Source organism: Cyprinus carpio, chromosome A6 (assembly GCF_018340385.1).
Source record: "Cyprinus carpio isolate SPL01 chromosome A6, ASM1834038v1, whole genome shotgun sequence".
In the NCBI taxonomy this organism is placed as follows: Eukaryota; Metazoa; Chordata; class Actinopteri; order Cypriniformes; family Cyprinidae; genus Cyprinus; species Cyprinus carpio.
This window is the reverse complement of record NC_056577.1, coordinates 17,800,384-17,817,608: the sequence shown is the minus strand read 5'-3', so window position 1 is coordinate 17,817,608 and position 17,225 is coordinate 17,800,384. Positions and strand designations below refer to the sequence as shown.

At 37.3% G+C, this 17,225-nt stretch overlaps 1 pseudogene; it reads right to left on the bottom strand.

Annotated features, from left to right (window-relative positions):
• The window catches only part of LOC122145416, a 49,267-nt pseudogene extending 36,061 nt beyond the window's left edge, over positions 1-13,206 (bottom strand).
• Between the last annotated feature and the right edge of the window lie 4,019 nt (positions 13,207-17,225).

Below are 17,225 nucleotides of genomic sequence, written 5' to 3'. Positions count from 1 at the left end.
GCTTCACATTTTAATTGTAAAAACTAAATATTTAAGAATATTTGTGTACATCTCAATCTTTATAATTAAAATATATCAGCTTATCAAAATATCAAAATATCAAATAAACTACAGATGAAAAATAACGGGTTGAATGTTAACTACTTTCGTTTCTATAAAAGTTCATCCGCATGCATTGATTAATCCCATGTTGTAGTGCAAAAAAAATAAAAATATTGCGACCAAATCATGTGTTTATGCGACCAACTGAAAAAGTTAATCACAAAAAGAGCAACCAGTGTAAAGAATGAGTCTGGAGCCCTACTCATATTATCAACCATCAGTCATTCTACACTCTAGTTATTGGAGTTGCACACTTAAAAAAATAAATAAATAAATATACCAGTTGACCAATACTAAAACTAGCTAAAACAAGACAAAAAGAGAGACAGGTCATTGTATGTTATGCTCAGCTTTAGCACAGGAAATTGTTTAAACTCTAAATGCTCCTCATTACAACAACAAAGCGGAATCACAAATCATTCCAAGCAACCGCAATAATGAAGTTTCCCATTATTATTGAGGACTCTCCATTTAAATTTGCCTGACACAAACAAACTCACAATCAAAGTCATAGGTCCTTAAAGTTTTAAAAACATGTCCAAAGGCTGGACTTTAAGGTACTACTGCTTAATCTACCACAATACTACTCATGCAACACAATCTGCCCAATACTCAAATGCCTACTCCCACCTACCCCATTCCTCCCACTCACCCCTCTATAGCCTGTCAAACAAACTATTTATAAGCTTGTTTGTTCATGATGGGACAAGTCCTGCTCCACTCCCTCCTCCGAAATCCCATCAGCCAGCCCCCCTGTCTCAGTGTTCCGCATTCCCCAGGGATCGAAGCAGCCCCCTCACTGCACTGAACCCTCCACAAAGACTCATCTGTGCCTCACACAAACAAAACACATTCATATATATTCTTTAAAACACACACACTTTCATCGCTCTGCAGGTCTGTCTTAAACACAAAGCAGGGGATCCCCGTGAACGCCAGTGCTTTTTTCTCGCTGTTGTTATGAGCTGAATAAAAAGGCCCAGTGTTACTGAGCTTCCTGGTGCTGCGAGGTGTGGGTGGTGCCCCAAGCCCTGCTGACCAATCCCATTCAAAACTCTTTTTTTTTTTCCAGAGCTGCCCATTTACCTGGGGTGTCACTGTGGCTCCCCCACTGTCAGTTGCAGTTGTTTTGATTCTGAAAGCACATTCAAAAATGGCTCCAACATTAACAAAGAAAAGAATCTTGGTACAATGTCTACATAAACAAAAAGGGGGGGACTGTCTACTTTGGGTCTTTGCACAGCCTTACACAACACACATTGTTTTATTAAGAAGAAAAAACACACATTATAAGGGAGGAATATTGCCAGTAAAAGACTAAAGTTGGCACATGGAGCCAGCATTCTTGGAAGGCATGTTTTACTTTCTGTTGTGCCATTAATGTCATTTACGTACAGGAAATGTCTTTTTATTGTGACTGTTTCCAGGTCTGTGCAGGTTCAAAAGATAGTTTCTAGTCACTGGACATTCTCAGTGGTTCAGCTCTGAAAAGACTTTTTCAAGGCCTGAGCCAGTTCAAAACATCCAATGCAGCAATTACTGTCTATTCTTACTTGCACATCAATGGAGAATAAGCCCAAGATTGAATTACAAGTGTGTCAAGTCAGGACAAAAACACTAAAACAGTTTTATGATTCACATAAATCATATTTCGTGAAATAAAGTTCTTGCAATATTCAACATGAATGATAAAAGGGTCAATGAGTTTACTATTAAGCGGGTACGGTAACGGATTTTATTATTTTAATAAATTATAATAGTTTAAAACTAGTTAAGGTGCCCCACATTCTTAAAAAATTCAAGAAATTAAAAAGGAAAAAAAAAAAAACCTACCAAATTAATGACTCTAAAACCAATTATCATACTGATTAAACTGTCAAGTTAAAAAATAACTATAAAAATTAATTAATAAATTAATTTCATAATATTTATAAAAATATTTTCTGTACACCTTGAATACATGTCTGTAGAAATTTTTACAATTTAAATAGGACAATTTATGGTTAAAAAAAAAAAAAAAAAAAAACATTAATGGGGAGTCACATTTTGCAACCTGAACTAACCTTGCTATCATAAAAAGTCCAAATTTATAAAAAATTAAACCATAAGGATCTTCATGGGTCCTCTCTATGATGTCAGTTCTTGTTTTCTGTTTATTTCAAAATATTTAAGAAAAAAAAAAAGTTTCACTGTTTCATTAAAGTATACTTAAAGAAGAAAATTAAAAACATGTTCATCTTACAAGAGGTCTGGACCAAAAAAAAAAAAAAAAACTAAAAAACTAAAAAAGAGAGCCACGTCATTGACCCAGAAGTCACTGTTGCAATTGTAAGTATAACATTTTGATGTTTCATTGCTAAAACTCGCAGCCTGCCGATAAAAACTGTAGTCTTGGATAAGAAGTATTTGTCCAGACAAAGAGGACATTATCACTCGGCTGAGGTGTATTTATATCTGTTGCATGGTGTCACTGAGCAGATAAAGGCGACTCTCTACTCTCTCTCTCTCCACAAGCAGCTGTGAACAGACCCTCATTGGAGAGCATTTGGCAAGGGTCCTGGTCCTGGCACAGACTCAGCTCAGTAAGAGACCCAGTGTGACATGCTACCACACACAACCTATCCTGCTTCCCTTTAGGACTGAAAGCAGGGGCTCTCGCAAAATACAGCACTCTCTGGCCCTGGGTTGTGCGATAGGTCTCTGCAGTCTCTGTTTAATAGCGTCTATTTCTGCTGTTCTCCCCTCAGAGCCCCAACACTCCAGTAGATTCCTCAGAAGGTCACAGTAGGGCTTGAATGGCTGCAGCATGCTCTGGTCAAATTCCATGCAAATGTGCATGTGCCCATGTTCTCTCTTTGTTTCAAGAGCTGAGACAGCATATGGCAAATTAAGTGATAAAAAAAAATGATCTAAGATGAGCCCACTCCATCACAGCTGCCAGAGTTATTGTTATGACTACAAAATTAGGTCAGTGTTGTAGTTTTGCATGCACTCCAATGGAAATGTATTGAATGGATTTGACTCTTGCAGATCCAGGGTTATTATAGCTAACTAAAACAAAAACAAAAACATTAAAGGGGTCATATGATGCTTTTTAAAGATCATCATTTTGTGTACTTGGTGTAACAGAATATGCTGACATGCTTTAATGTTCAAAAAAACACATAATTTTTCAAAATACTGTACAATATTGTAGGTCCTCTATGCCCCGCCTCTCTCAAACAAGTCCCTCCTTCTGACAAGCGCAGTCTGTTCTGATTGGCCAACTGACCCAGTGCATTGTAATTGGTGGCCGAACATCGCAAGCACTCGTAGAAAATGTAATGACCCTTTCCATAATCGCGAGCTTCATCTTTCAAAATAAATGTAACAGAATAATGTCCTAGTTTTACCCATCAGTTCAAGCCCGAAAGAGGAACAGAGTCGTGTGACAGACACAGTGATGGAGCTCCTATGTATTTGCATTACACAAGCCACGGACGGTTAAGACAGCTGACTCCACTGTGTGACCCTGTCTCTCTCTCTCGCTCTCTCTCTCACACACACAAACACGCAAAACCCCACATTACAGCAAAATACTTAAACTGATAACAAAACATACTTACAGTAGCTGATTCAGAAGCGCCAGATTGTCGTAGCAAAGTCAGAATTACCTCCTCTCCTATGTTCACGAAACGGTCGTCCACGGTGCGTTGCTGTTCTGTTGTAAGTAATCTTAAAGATTCCTAAATGCGTCTACTTTCGGAAGGCCAAATAAAGTGCTTTTGCTTTCGCCTACATACACACAGCATCTCCCTGACACAGCTGCTTCAACACTAACTGCAGTTACTGAAACCATGCCTTCATTCTTTGCGTGAACATTTAGGTGGCATTGCGCAAATATTTCCACATAGTGACGTAGAGATGTGGAGGGCGTGGCAGAGTCTTAACTTTGATAAAGAATATCTCTTTGGATTTGAGACTTTAGTCTTTGCAACTTTACAGATCTTCTGCATGCACCAAGAGCTTGTAACACTCCAAAGAGAAAGGAAATATACACTGAACAAAATTATAAACGCAACACTTGTTTTTGCCCCCATTTTTCATGAGATGAACTTAAAGATCTAAGACTTTTTCTATGTACACAAAAGGCCTATTTCTCTCAAATATTGTTCACAAATCAGTCTAAATCTGTGTTAGTGAGCACTTCTCCTTTGTAGAGATAATCCATCCACCTCACAGGTGTGGCATATCAAGATGCTGATTAGACAGCATGATTATTGCACAGGTGTGCCTTAGGCTGGCCACAATAAAAGGCCACTCTAAAATGTGCAGTTTTACTGTATTGGGGAGGTCCAAAAAACAGTCAGTATCTGGTGTGACCACCATTTGTCTCAACCAGCACAACCACATCTCCTTCGCATAGAGTTGATCAGGTTGTTGATTGTGGCCTATGGAATATTGGTCCACTCCTCTTCAATGGCTGCGCAAAGTTGCTGAATATTGGCAGTAACTGGAACACGCTGTTGTATACGCTGATCCAGAGCATCCCAAACTGACATGTCCGGTGAGTACGCTGGTCATGCAAGAACTGGGATGTTTTCAGCTTCCAGGAATTGTGTACAGATCCTTGCAACATGGGGCAGTGCATTATCATGCTGCAACATGAGATGATGGTCGTGGATGAATGGCACAACAATGAGCCTCAGGATCTCATCATGGTATCTCTGTGCATTCAAAATGCTATCAATAAAATGCACCTGTGTTCGTTGTCCATAACATACGCCTGCCCATACCATAACCCCACCGCCACCATGGGCCACTCGATACAGAATGTTGACATCAGCAAACCGCTCACCCACACGACGCCATACACACTGTCTGCCATCTACCCTGTACAGTGAAAACCGGGATTCATCCGTGAAGAGGACACCTCTCCAAAGTTCCAGACACCATCGAATGTGAGCATTTGCCCACTCTAGTCAGTTAAGACAATGAACTGCAGTCAGGTCGAGACCCCGATGAGGACGACGAACCATGCAGATGAGCTTCCCTGAGATGGTTTCTGACAGTTTGTGCAGAAATTCTTTGGTTATGCAAACTGATTGTTTCAGCAGCTGTCCGAGTGGCTGGTCTCAGACGATCTTGGAGGTGAAGATGCTGGATGTGAAGATCCTGGGCTGGTGTGGTTACACGTGGTCTGCGGTTGTGAGGCCGGTTGGATGTACTGCCAAAATCTATGAAACGCCTTTGGAGGTGGCTTATGGTAGAGAAATGAACATTCAATTCACGGGCAACAGCTCTGGTGGATATTCCTGCAGTCAGAATGCCAATTGCACGCTCCCTTAAAATTTGCAAACATATGTGGCATTGTGCTGTGTGATAAAACTGCACATTTTAGAGTGTCCCTTTATTGTGGCCAGCCTAAGGCACACCTTTGGAATAATCATGCTGTCTAATCAGCATCTTGATATGCCACACCTGTGAGGTCGATGGATTATCTCGGCAAAAAAGAAGTGCTCACTAACAAAGATTTAGACAGTTTGTGAACAATATTTCAGAGAAATAGGCCTTTTGTGTACATAGAAAAAGTCTTAGATCTTTGAGTTCAGCTCAAAAATGGGGGCAAAAACAAAAAAGTGTACACTAATGAAAAACATGCACATGAACTCACACACGTGTAAATTAAGGAAACAGGCCTGTCACTGACTTTGACTGACAGCTTGAGTGATTACTTGGAAGAGGCTGCGTCGTCCCATGAGTGTGGATGGGACAGGAAGTTTAGGCTGTTGTAGCTGCTCCCTCCTCATCACTTCCTATTGGCCTAGTGAACAAAAACTCATGGGGAGACTGTCCTGAGCCTGTTTATACTGGAAATGTCAAGACTGCAAAATCATCGCATTTGCACTGACATGGACCAATTATCTTTAAACTTGATAACCTACACTTTACTATTCCATTACGCATTAAGTAAAAAAATAAATAAAAAAAAAAGACCGGAAAAACCTATGAGCTAAGCAGCTGTTCTTCCTCACAGGTTACTGTACGTTTTTTAACAACAGTCAAGTAATTTTTTGTGTTGCTGTTGTATGTCATAGGTCAAAGAACACGCGGGTCAAAAGATAATGCCAAGATGGCACATGTAGAATGTATTTACACCCATAGCTAAAGAACACACTTCATCAACAGTTCTATACAATACATACTATGCATGAAGTGTGTAATTTCGGAAGCAGCTTATCCTACTTTGTTTTCAACAGAAATCCATTGCGTAAAAATTAACATGTACAGTAACTACAATAATAATTTTAGTATTATACATTCAAATACAGTGCAATTCAAAAGTTTGGGGTCAGTAAGACTTAATAAATCAATACTTTTATTTAGCAAGGATGTAATCAGTTATTTAAGTGACAGTAAAAACAATTATAACGTCACTAAAGGTTTTGATTAATTAAAAGGTGCACTAAGCGATTTTTGCCAAAAGATGTTGATATCGTTGACACCCACACTCCAACAGAAGCTCAACCCTATTTTGAAAAAACTCTGCCCCACACGTACATACACAACATTGGCAGCGACGATGGTGGATCTGCCATGCCTGCTTGCCGCAGCATATTCAAGCAAAAGCCAACACAAAAAAGTTGTGTGAAAACGCTACATTAACGTAACTCACCTATCAAGAAGAAACAAAGCAACCTTGGCGTTCAATTCCCTTCCACTTCTTGAGTTCTTTCCACTCCAGGAAAGCTGCTCCAATATTTACGCGGTCCTACATCTTGCCTGATCGTAGCCCTTCTTTTTAAAGTTTTGCTCCTCCAAATTTTTTTTTTTTATCTGCCATCTCTTGCTATCTATAGTCCATCTGCTAATATCCATCCTGTGCACTCACTGAGCGCTCTGTTCTCCCTATCATTACTAGACACGCCCCTTACTGCTGATTAGCTGCAAATTTGTTTTGGGACTCGGTCTGATACAGTGGTCAAAAGCATTTTTCAAAAATCGCTTAGTGCACCTTTAAATAATCCAGAAAATGTATGACACCTTGATCAAAGATTTAAGCAGTGATTTAAACTGTTTTAGTATAGATGATAATAATAAATGTTTCTTAGGCACTAAATAAGGAAATTAGAATTATTTCTGAAGGATCATGTGACACTGAAGACTGAAGTTTATGAAAGATCCTTCACAAGATCAAAGACTCCAAAAGAAGAAACTGGCATCAGCACTTAAGAGACAAAATTGTCCAATTTAGACAATACACACAAATTAAACTTGGCCAGATGCATCAGGAATACAGTACGTCTCAAACTACCTCCTAAAATGGTTCGAGTGATCGGATGGTAATCTGTCTTGAATGTTTAATTTAGACCTGGTCTTTCATGATCAGAACAGCTACGCGATCAGTGCAAACACATGAATGTAAAACAGGCCAAAATATTCACAATTGGGCTACAAATCCCAAAACAAAAGTTACAGATATCATATCCAGCTACAGGGGTAAAAGTACATAAATACATTTTCCCTGATTTCAAAGTCAGAGAAAATTATAACTCTGGCAGAAGCTATGGAGCAGAGAACAAACCCCATATCCATAAATACATGCTGAGGCTGGGATTGCTGTATGCCTTCAGCGTTTAGATGGCAGCACAAATTACAAGTTGGGGAGGCAGAGGAGCGGCTCACAGATCAAGAGAGCAGGCAAGTGGGTTTCCGGGTGAACTGGGAATAAGGTTAGAGGCAGAAACAAACAGACAGATGCCCAATATGCACATGCACAAGCATTCATTCCCTCATGGCAAATCATTACAAACTTTGTGGGCCTGCCAGTTCCTAAAATCAAACAGCTGATAGTTTTATGCCAATTTAGGATTATAAAAAACTAATTTAAAAAAAAAAGTATAGAAATGATCAGTATTGTTGAATAACAGTCAATCAGTGAGATTGACTAGTTTTCTAATTAATTTTTTTTAGATTTTACCTATACTTTTTACCAATGTTCCCTCTCAGCTGCAAACTTAATTTGTTTGCGACCGCTCAGAAGAAATAATATGCTGCGCACAGGACAGACACAAAAATAAAGTTGGGAAAAACCATGTGACTGAAGTTTTGTTAAGTGCAAAATAACTGCAATGCACAGGCAAACCACTATAGGGTTGGTGTCACTATAGAGTAAGAACCGGTAAATGCGGTTTACAAGTTTCATAGAAAAAAGAATGATCAGTCGCTGAAGAAATGGAATACTCCAATGGTTGTGGACGAAACAACTCAACACAAGAGCCAACACGAACACAGTGACATTTGTAAAAAATTAAATGTCATCATGCTTTAAAGACGAATGGCTTATGTGGTGGAAATAGCGGATGATGACAACCGAACGGTAACAAACATCCGAGACATTTACAGTAGTGTGCAAACTCTACTACATGGGGATGTTTAGATAACTGTAAAAGAATTCACATGTTCATGTTTTTTTAAAATATTTGTTTTTTTTTATAAGTATATAATAAAATAATGACCTCCAAAAGGAAATTCACGAACAATAACTGCTTTATTTTGGAAAACACCTGCTGAACGCAAACTGTGTATGCTCTTCTGTGTCAGCTGCGCCACAAGGATACGTTTTCTATGAGAATTTATGCTTTGATTTGAAAGAAAACAGCGCATCCGTGTGGTGCGGCTGACACAGAATAGCATACACTGTTTGCGTTCAGCAGCTGTTTTGCAAAATGACGCTACGGTGATTTGGGGAGAGACACAGGAGACGACTTGGTGAATAAAGTCATTATTTTTGTTTTCTTCGTGCACAAAAAGTATTCTCGTCACTTCATAACGTTATGGTTGAATCACTGATGGCAGATGGACTATTCTGACGATGCTTTTCATACTTTCCTGGACCTTGACACTGTATACTTGGCAGTCTATGGGACAGTCTCAAGCCTCCTGATTTTCATCCAAAATATCTTAAATTGTGTACCGAAGACGAACAAAGCTTTTACGGGTTTGGAACGACATGTTCATTTTCATTTTGCGGTGGAGTAACCCTTTAATACACTCATACATAGCTGTTTATCCAGATATGTCCCAAACCTGACCCTGCTCCCCCGACCTTTATCAAATGAAAATAAAACAAGATTCAAGCATTCCATTTTATATTATATAGTTTTAAAAAAAATGGTGAAGATGAGAATCTTATTTAAGCTGACATAAAGACATTGTATTATTGTTATTATTAACTACTATATACACTTTTGTTTTCTTAGTTTAAGTTTTGTATGTCATTGTATTGAATTTTTTGCTTAGTATTAATATTATTTTATTTTTCCCCTTCCTTCCTATTTATTTTTTTTTTGTTTGTTTACCTTTCTGGCTTTATTTGGTATGACAGTGAGACTGGAAATAATTGGAGAAAAGACAGGGGAACAGGATGCAGCACAGCGAGTTGCGTTTCATTTAAAATAATAATAATAATAATAATAATTATAACAATAATAACTAGACATTCAAAAAGAACATTTTTGACATTGTAAATAAATAAAATGCAAACAAAAATGTCCTATGTGAATTCTGCCCAAAGAAATGCATCTGATCTGAGTATAATGGACATGCACACACACCAAGAAAATACAGAGTTTCTTAAGACTAGTCAATTGTTCAGAGAACCCACCGGCTTGATGATTATGAAAATATGTAGTTTAAAAGTGTCTGCATTTGAACAATGAACAAACCTGAGGTTTTAAACTTGAACATATGAAAAAGGTAAATCAAAATCTCATCACAACCATCACCAGACAATATGTTTCGACTAACAAGAGCAGTAGTTCAGCACATCTGTCTTTATTTCTTTGGTCTGATAGTTTAGTCCTGAGGGTTAATTTTGGGATATTTTCCCACAGCTCTTACATTCATGTACCTGGGTGTGCACACGAGAACACAATCCCATCTTGAAAACAGATGTGGCTTCATGACATCAGACCCACAATGCAATGAGCACACAAGTGCACATGCGTACTCTCACCCGCACACACACACATGAACAACACCAGACTGTGTTAGCGTCAGTTTGTGCATCATGGGACAGATCACAAAGCCACGTTGCCTTATGAATCATTACACACAATCTGCCTAATAAAACATCCACATCATCTGACAACAGATCAATCACTACCGCAGTTCAAACATACTCAGCAGTGCTAAATTAAGTGTAATGGAAAACAAGTCCCAATGCACTCCTGAGGAGGACTAGAAAGAGTAATAAATCTTTGAACCAGAACTGACCCCATTGTTCTTCCATTATCTAGACATAATATGAACAGTGATTAACATCCAGCAGGGTCTCTCTGATTCAGTACAGCATGTTTGGTGGTACCACCGCATTCCTAAGTCCTGTAACCTAATAAAGCTGGATAACAACCATTTTCCACTGCTGTGTTTGATGTTTTAACAGAAGAATTCAAAGCACATTGTTATCTGATCTAATCATGGGAAGTTCTCATCCTCCACCAAAACACTTAAACTGTCTTATAACACCACATTAAGATAATCTTCCATGTCAAACCAGAGAGACGTTAAAGGAACATTTCATCCAAAAATGAACATCTGCTGAAAATGTACTCAACATCAGGCCATACCTGGATTTGGCTAAATTTAGCTTTACATCATGACGACCAGTGAACCTTGTGCAGTAAACAGGTGCCGTCAGAATGAGAGTTCAAACAGCTGTTAAAAACATCACAATGACCCACAAGTAATCCACACGACTCCAGTCCATCAATCAATGCCTTGTGAAGTGAAAAGCTGTGTTTATAAGAAAGATACATCATTAAGGCATTTTGACTTTAAACCATCATTTATGGACAGAATACCAGTCCATAATCCATAAAAACGCTTCCTCCACTGAAGAAAATCCCTCCCCTCTTGTCCTCTCACATCGAAATCCACCAACATTGTTTAGAACTGTTTTCACCCATAAACAGTGCATGATCTGTGCATATTTCTTTTCTGATTCAGAAGGAAAAAGCAATATTACTGACAGACTCGTATTTTAACCGGAAGTAGTGGTTTGACTGAAGTTAAAAACTTCCTAATGATGGATTTATTTATTAGAAACATGCAGCTTTTCACTTCACAAGATGCTAACTGATGAACTAGAGTGGATGCGTTATGGATTGTGATGTTTTTATAAGCGGTTTGAACTCTCATTCTAATGGCACCCGTTCACTGCAGAGGATCCATTGGTGAGCAAGTGAGATGATGCTAAATTTCTCCAAATCTGTACAGAGGAAGAAGAAACCAACTCATCTACAGTCTTGGATGGCCCAAGGATTATTCAGATGTGTGTGCTGTAAAGCCAGTTAATTTTTCCATGTCCCTGATTAAGCAGCTCTCAACAATAAACATGTTTTAAAAGCCACGCTGCTTATATCAAAATTGCACAAACCCAAACAATCCTAAATCTCGCCGTGTACATGTCATTTTGTATTCAGATGCTATAGCGTCATATTTTAGGAAATTCAATCAATGCATCTTCACCAAAAACTTTAGCTTTTTTTTATTTTTACCCACTGTGATAATAACAGAACTTCAAGGCAGAAAATGCATACGTCACATGTGTAACTACAGCCAGGCTAGCACTTAGAGAGTGACTTCAGGCCTCGGGTGTAAAACAGACTTAAAGACGCAGGATTTAAGAATTGAAGCCATATGGCAGCTGTCACCCACCACAACCCGACACGCAAAGCAAGTCTGCCAGTGGTCTCCGGAGAGACGGTCGTTTACATTCTCCAGCACAGCCGCAAATGGACAAAACCAAACACAGTGTGCTGGCTACAGTGTGCTCTTATTTTTAAATAAACTTTGGGAAGCTTTGCAAACATTATAGCAAAAGTACAATATTTGTGCAGCGAAATAAAAAAATGAAAAAAACATCCAGGCATAGAATTAACCAGACAACTATGGATATATGTTCAGGGCGTAGCAATATGTGATATGCATCATTTTCAACAGTTCAACCAGCCAATGTAGTTAAAGCAGATTCAAAAGATTTGATTTGGCTTAATAAAAATAAGTAAACTACAATAAAAATCTAGTCAAAAATAAATCATGGCATGTTTTTCTACACTGTTTTTTGCTAAATAAATACAGGGAATAGTTATATATTATAATTAAATAAATAAATACATTTTTATATATATATATATATATATATATATATATATATATATATATATATATATATATATATATATATATATATATTATAATATATATATATATATATATAATAATAATTTGAAAATGTATTTAATTAGAAAAGCTATTTTAAGCTATAAATTTCACACATCATTTCACGGTTTTTTAACTGTATTTAACACATGAAGCATTGGTGAACAAAAAAAGATTTGAAATGATAGTGTACCATGGGCAAATAAAAAGCCCATTAACAGACACTATATTTTATATTTGTGACAAATACATCACGATTATATAAAAAATTCAGGATTACTCACACAGACCTATATGGAGATGAACAGAGGCAAAAAAACGGAGTTGATGTGAAGTGACTGACCTCGAGTTCATAGAACTCCTGAGCATCATCCAGGCCCTGGACGCGGATCTGCAGGCTCTTGTTGTGGCCTTTCCCTCCTGCTCCCATAGCTGAACTGAGGCTCTGCCCGGGCTCCAGGGTGCTGATGCCGGTGTTGTACTGAGCTCCGAGCCGTGTCCCCGCAGGGGTCTGCAAGGAGCGGTAGGTGCCCTCGATCTCACTCATAGCTGCTCCCAATGCAGCCTGCCCCCTTCTCTCACACACATATACACCCCCCTGCCTGGAGACAACAGAACAATCAAAGAAATTACACAATGATACGAAATCTATTATGAAAACAGAAGAAACCAGATCTGCAGAGACAGCTATTAGAGTATAAAGACAAGAATATAATATTCATTGTATTCATTTGTTGTGATCAATACATGGATTATGTATAAAATAATTAATTATTTTATTCCTGCTACTAAACACAATAATAACCATAACAACCTAAATCATTAATCTATAAGCATCTGAAGGTGAACATACTTCAGAAGACAAATACAGTATAGCACAGCTTAAGAACTTTTTTTTTAATTAAACGGTTTTCTACAAGACTCTTTTGAAAAGACTTTGAACATTTGTTTTCCATTGTCATGTTTATTCATCCTTGTTTAGCCTATGTCTAATTTTTAATAAACTCGATATTAAAGAACCAATATCCAGATAAGTGGAAATGTTAAAATTTCATTAATATATCAGTCAAAACAATTATCGTAGTGTGTTTAACAAACCGTATGTATTATGGCGTACATCAGAGTAAAAATTTTAAGCTATAAAACAATTTAAAACAAACCATGCATTGATAAATCATTCGCAATAAGATAAGAATAAGAATTTCCATTTCATGCCAACATTAAAGAACAGGCATGAGTCAATCAGAGCTGATGTATTTATTGTCAACCTTGATTGACTAATTGTCAAGCATTCAAAGCTGCTCCACGTTTAAAAAAACAGAATCCGATGACAATTAATATTTACACTAAAAAACAGTGCGATCCAATTCCCTGTCTTTCATATGACACGTCATAAAGTTCCCGTCATGACTGGCCAGCACAATTAGCAGTGGCATGACCACAAAACCAAGCTCAGGTTAGCCGTTACAAAATACTAATGTACTGCCAAATTTAGCAGTGATTTTGCATGAGGTCTGATTAACACTGGCAACACGACCAACTCAAACAAGCTCCACTCTCTTGATCGCTAAAGCAACAGGGACAACTGAGAATAACATTCATTAAAGCCAACATCATTCAGAATGTTTCTGTCTCTTTAATGCAACAGGTTGGTTTAAGTAATTTGACTGGAATGCCTTCAAAGCACAGGCTCACTTACAAGCTGTGGTCCAAACTGAGCCACTTCCCCTCATAGGAATGAAGTTAACATTTGAGATGGAATACTTCATCCATGAGTTTAAGCAATTCCTACAGCTGAACCAACCAATGATCAGTGACCATTAATCTTGTTTTTTTTTTTTAGTAATGAAAAGAACTCTTTCATTGCAGGATGCAATTGATAATGCAAAAATGCTAAAAACGTTTAAATGAAGAGCCACAATAAAGTCTGGAGTTGTCTAGCGTTAAGTTAGGTTCATGTAAATTAATGAGATAAAGCTGCATGGAACCAAGATAAAAATCTCTGCTATAGCTTAACCCCCCACGATAAACTTATTTTACTCGTCGTATTTCACCAACACCGACAAAAATATCCTCATCTGCGACGAAAAAAATAAAAGTACACGTTTTGTTGTTTGTCATTACAGAGATGAGACAAAGACTGAGAAAGTTTAGTCAAACCACACAAACATGCGAAGAGATCATAAAACTCTACGTTGTATGCTTCACTGAGACAAGTTTAAATAAGCTACTGCCAAAAAAACTGTTTTACATTTGCTTTTAATCTCTATTTTGCGATAAATCGACATCATACCTTTCTTTTTCGTCTGGTATTTCTTCAACTCAGTATGAGTTACACGTCCGACCGTCGTTGTAGGCGAACTGCGGCCAAAGCTCAGCTCTGATTCGACGACTTCAGACAGATCCTGCCTTCTATTGGTTTAGACTCGGACTGAAACGGTCGGCAGCTATTGGCTGAGATGTGTACCTGCGGATTAATTTGATTGGTATCGAAATGCCATGTAGTAATAAATAATATAATAATATAATAGAATATAATATAATATAATATATATAATATATATAATATAATATATATAATATAATATAAATATAAATATAATATAATAATGCATTTACATGAAATTGCATTTAACAAAAAAGAAAACAAAAGTTAAACTATAGTTTTGTGTTGAAGTGCTGTCTAAAATACTACGCTAGTTACAGAGACAAAAAAAAAAAAAAACCTATAGTTGTGTCTGCGCACTATATCATAATTCTGGGAAATGTAAAATTACAAGGAATGCCAAATAATGAAATATTGTTTGTTCACATGCAAAAATAAGTGAAACTTCAAGCTTCACATGTAAGGTGTCAATGATCAAAACAGTAAAACATATAAGCAAATCAGTGTAAAAGTCGAGGTGTCAAATGAACAAAAACTGACCAAAAGAGAATAGAGGGATATAGATTATCATTACAAATTTTATTTAAACAGAAGGGAAAATAACAACAGGGAATAAGCCTGACCCGCACAGTACATTACATTAAAACAACAACAACAACAAAGCAAAAACTCCACATTTGCATGCTGGAGCAAGAATAAGTACTGACTGCATTTTTTGTTGTAAACTATAGAAAGTAGTTTTAGTGTGTCTTAAATCATGTGTAAGGACATTTACAGTTACTGACCAACAGGCAGTAGTTCAGCTGAATTATATATAGATTGTACATAGAATTATTTACTAATTTATTTCAAGTCAGTACGTGAAAAAAATGCAAAGTCTCCAAATGTAGGCAGTCTGTCATTTAAAGCATTTTTTGGTTTGTAAGTTGTAGCCCCCACTGTGTTGGTTTCAGCAGACGTGTGGCTGTCTGTAGGACATGATACCGCTGATGAAGGTGACGTCTCTGCACACGTTCATTGGTGATCTCTACCAATGTAGCAGAGAACCAGCCCTGCTCTCCATCCTGTACCCTGCGGCCTTTCCACAAACCCTGCAGAAATGAACATGCAAATTCTCAAAATGTTCATTGATTTTAGACATATTTAATTTGGAATGGCAGGGTTGTGTTGCAACAGTACCATCTGGAGTCTTCTGCATGACGTTGATCATATCTCCCAACTGTAGATTAAGCTCTGCCTTGTTTTTGTCCACTATACACCTCTACGTCGCACCTGTGGACAGTCTTAGCCACAGTGTCTATTTGATTCAGATATGTACATTGTTATTTTTTTATTTATTCACATGTTTTATAATTTCTAAAGAACATCTACACTGCAGTTACTGTTTGCTCTGATTTAGAACAGATGTTCTCCCATTTTTTGGAAACACAATCTTGAAGCCATTGACACTTTTGCCCCCTACTGGACAATGTGTAGCTGCACAAGCTATTGTATACTGTATAGTACCAATTATTATTTATTAAAGTTAAAATATTTTGTAGACACTGTCATTAAATCTCTGAAAATAACACCTATAGTAAAACACATGATCTGACATATATTGATATAAATATGTGTTTTATTATGTGATATTAAGAGGGTATACCTACCTGACTCTAAATCAGTGTACGTGTATGTAATATATAAAAATTCAAAGAAAATTATTATTATAATATATTATATAACTCAGTGGAAGAAATGCTAACAGATAGTTAAGCGATGAGTTTAAGAATAAAACCAAAATATTTTCCATTACATTGTTCAATTAAAGTGATATTATGTCATATGTATTACAAGAATTGTTTTGGTTTCCACTGAATTGACTCAAACAAGCACACTTAAAAAACTGGTATTTGCATTTAATGATTCATTTTTACCCCCACTCTTCATACACAGTGTTCTGTCCATTTCTCCGGCCACCCAGGAGCTCCACCCACGAGTCCTTCTCTCAGCTCTAAGAAAACAAGAAGACACATGTTTATTGAAGGAAGCATCATAGAATTTTATATGCTTTATATTTATTTTGTTTTGATAAAGACCGTGTTGTGGTGGCTGACAGTTTGACAGTTCTTTGCACTGCAGGTACTGACTCTGAATTTGTTTGCAGCAGAAGTTGAGACGTGGTGCTCCGGTGATTATGCAAAAGGAAAAAGTCTAAAAAACATCCGGTTCAGCTCACATCCCTCCAGCTCCTCTTCCAGATCTTTGCCCTCGGTCACTTGAGTGGTGCACGTAGCCATGAACTTCGTAAAAGACAGGATGGGCAGACAAAAATATACAGACAAAATTGACCTTCTGCTGTATCTACACTGTTGAAAAGTTTGGGCTTGAACTGTATGAACTTTCTATTCAGCATGGAATCCTAAAAAAAATGATCAGATTTTCCAAAAAACATTAAGCAGGTAAATGTTCAAATCATTGATGATTAAAATGTTCCTTGATCACTGATATCAGAAGGATCATGTGATGCTGAAAACAATGACATCACAGTAAT